Source organism: Crocuta crocuta, unplaced genomic scaffold, assembly GCF_008692635.1.
Source record: "Crocuta crocuta isolate KB4526 unplaced genomic scaffold, BGI_CrCroc_1.0 scaffold262, whole genome shotgun sequence".
Classification (NCBI taxonomy): domain Eukaryota; kingdom Metazoa; phylum Chordata; class Mammalia; order Carnivora; family Hyaenidae; genus Crocuta; species Crocuta crocuta.
Window position 1 is genome coordinate 2840122 of NW_027528869.1, and position 3785 is coordinate 2843906.

Here is a 3785-nt window from a genome sequence, read left to right on the forward strand (position 1 = left end):
TAATGTTTATTTGTTTTTGAGAGAGAGAAAGAGAGCACAAGCAGGGGGAGAGGCAGAGAGAGAGGGCGACACAGAATTTGAAACTGACTCCGGGCTCTGAGCTGTCAGCACGGAGCCCGACGGAGCTCGAACCCACAAACTGAGAGATCATGACCTGAACCAAGTTGGATGTTTAACCAACTGAGCCACCCCGGAGCCCCAAAGAGAGAAATTTTTCTAACTCCTAAGCCGAAAAATACCCTCAGTAATATGAACATAATGTACTATGGGAATATTTAAAGAGATGAGACAAGACTTCATAAAACATACAGGTAAAAAAGAGGAGGATTTTAGACACCACGATTTCCATAAGTTACACGCCTTAACCCTTAAGACTGGTAATAGGGTCATTAAATGGATCCCAATGCCTCCGCTCTTGCGTACTTCTCAAAATGTTGTTACCCGTCTTTAACACTAGGTGACACCACAAACGCAGGCATTGGCATAAAACATTTATGGGATTTGTGCCTACCCGCTTCGAATGGGGTTAATTTCTCTCCTCTCGGGGACTTCCTCCCAATTAGCCTGAGCTAGAGGAGGAAGGAAAATACTGATGGAAGTAACACAGGTGAGGCTCTGTGCAAGACAAGAAATTCTAACATTTAGGTTTTATTCAATATCTCTTTACTTAAAGTTACCATTTGAAGATTAAATTTTCTCAAGACTTTTAAGCTTGTCTTATAGATTTAGTTTATTTTTCACATAGAGTGAAATTATACTTTTCAAGTATAATTTAAACTGTTCTAGGTTCTTTGCTTTCCCAAATACATTTTTGGACTTGCTTGGTTTGGATTTTAATTGCACAGAATTCATTTAACAATCTGAGGAGAATGAGTATTTTCACAGTATGGAGTCCTTGGATCCTAGAGCACTATATATCTCTCCATGTATGGAGATCATTAAATTCTCTTATCTACATTGTGTAATTTTCAGCAAACAAATCACACTTAAGTATGAGCCACCAAGTTACAGTGTGACCTGAACTGCCCCTCACGAACTGAGTATTATTTGACCCACCAAGTCATAAAGTTGGGGTGCTGAGTTAAGCTCCATCCTCAAATGGAAGTGGTAAATGTGTGATTGAGCAGGCTCTAAAGGTTCAAGGAAGTCAAATGTAGAAGTGGCTCAAATGCCCGTGGCCGCTACTGCCACACTCTTCTCTCTCTCTCTGCCTGTGCCTGTGGCTCCGTAGGGTGTTCCGTACCACCATCTGATGGAGGGAGAGACGACTTCAGTCTGGCTTACAGATGGCCCTGCATGACGTCGCAGCCCTGAAATTCCTTTCTAGGACACCCCTAAAATACAACAGTGAAGACAATCTTCTCAGTGGACAGACTTTGAGGCAGAGCACCTGTTTGTTTACTTTGCTTGGAAGGAAAAAATGGCCAGATATGCAGTTATATACTAATTCATGAGTTGTGGCTGGATGGTCAGGGACTTGGAAGGAACACGATTGGAAAATTGGTAACAAAGAAATTTGAGGAGGTATGTGGATAGACCTTTCTGAATGGGCAAAAAAAGTGAAGGTATTTGTGTCCCATGTGAATGTTCACCAAAAGGTGACCTCAGCAGAGGAGGATGTTCGTAATCAAGGGGGCAGAATGGCCTATTTTGTGAATACCTGTCAGCCTCTTTCCCCAACGTCCCTCTCATCATCCCGCGGGTTTGAACGAAGTGGCTGTGGTGACAGGGATAGAGGCTATGCGTGGGCTCAGCGGCGTGGACTTCCACTCCCCAAGCCTCCCTGGCTACAGTTACCACCTAGTGCCCTATCTGCCAACAGCGGAGGCCAATACAATTGCTAATATGACACAACTCTTCAGGGTGACCAGCCAGCTACCAGAGGCAGGTTAATTACATTAGCCTGCTTCCGTCACGGAAAGGGCAACATTTTGTTCTCACTGGAATAGACATTTGCTCAAGATATGGATTTTCCTTCCCTGCATGGGATGCTTCTGTCAAAACTACCACTTGTGGACTTAGAGAATGCCTTATCTGCTCTCATAGTATTCCACACAGCACTACTTCTGATTAAGTAACCCACTTCACAGGGAAAGAAGTGCTACACAGGGAAAGAAGGGCCCATGCCCATAGAATTCACTGCCTTACCATATTCCCTACCATCCTGAAGCAGCTGGCTTGATTGCACGTGGAATCATCTTTTGAAGACTCATTTATAGTGTCAGCTACGTGGCAATACCTCGTAGCACTGGGGTACAATCCTGCAGAAGGTCGTATGTGCTCTGAAATCAGCATTCCATAGACAGTACTGTTTCCCAGAGAGCCAGGATTCAGGGGTCCAGGAATCATGGAGTAGAAGTGGGGGTGGTACTACTCACTACTACCCCCTGGTGACGGTCTTGGGAAACCTAGCCACACTTCTAATTGTTTTTCTTCAAAGAACCAATTTTTAGTTCTATCATTTTTCTTTTTTAAAATTCCATTGAGTTCTGCTCTCATTTTTTTATTCCCTTCTGTCTTTTTGCTTGGGGTTTAATTTTCTCTTCTTGTTTCTTAAAAACTTGCACTGCTGTTTCAAAAACTTTCTTGCTTTCTAAAATAAACATTTAATGTTCTATAAATTTCCATGTAAGCACTGCTTTAGGAGGGTCTCAAATGTTGTGTTTTCATCTTCATTCATTGCTAAATACTTTTAAAATTCCACTGTTGCTTGCTTTTTAACCAATGGGTTGTTTAGAAGTATATTATTTAGTTTCAGATATTTGGGCATTTTCAGGTTTCTTTCAGTTATTGAAACTTCCCAACTTCAACACATATGGAGTATTAATGAGGTCAAGTTGTAGATGGTATTATTCTGGTTTTTGTGTCCTTACTGATTCATTGTCTACTTATTCTGTAAGTTACTAAAATAGGAGTGTGGAGATCTCCAAACGTAATTATGAATTTCTCGATTTCTCTTTGTCGTTCTACCTGTTTTTGTTTCATGCATTTGAAACTGTATGGCTTGGTACACATACACATAGAATTGTTAGGCCTAACTGATAAACTAACCCTTCCATCATTATATAATATCCTCTATTCTGTGCTTGTAAATATACTTTATCTGATATAAAATAGTGATTCCAGCTTTCTCTGATTAATACTTCCATACTATATCCTTTTCTATTCTTTAACTTCTAATCTCTCCATGACCTCATTAATAAGTTAAATTTCTTATAGATAGCCAGTACTTGGAATTTATTTAACCAGTCTGTCAATGATAGCCATTTGATCTGTGTTTTTTAAGACCACTTACATTTGATGTGCTTCTTAATAAAATTGTACTTATATTTATAATCTTACAGGTTATGTTTTATTTGAGCCATCTGTTCTTTTCCATTTTTCTTTCTTTTTTCTTTTTTGCATTGTTTTGGATTAACTGAATACTTTGTAAAGTGGTTTCATTTGATCTTCACTATTAGCTTATTAGTTATACACCTTTTTGAGTGTGTGTGCCTGCTCTATAGATTTAAAAAGATACCATTAACCTACTGTGATCTACCTTTAGATAATATTATACCATTTGATTTAAACTGTGTAAGAATCTTACAACAATATACTTCCAGTTTCTTCCTCTATTCTTTTCCTTTTAATTAAAAAAAGGTTTTTTTAAAGTTTATTTATTTATTTTGAAAGAGTGAGAGAAAGCAGGAGGGGCAGAGAGGGAGGGAGAGAGAGAATCCTAAGCAGGCTCTGCGCTGTCAGCACAGAGCTGACAAGGGGCTCAATCTCAGGAACCCTGAGAT

General features: G+C 39.7%; 1 pseudogene; it reads left to right on the forward strand.

The window, feature by feature from the left end:
* Window positions 1–1286: 1286 nt before the first annotated feature.
* LOC144225245 (uncharacterized) lies at window positions 1287–2394 on the forward strand (annotated as a pseudogene).
* The last annotated feature ends 1391 nt before the right edge of the window (window positions 2395–3785 follow it).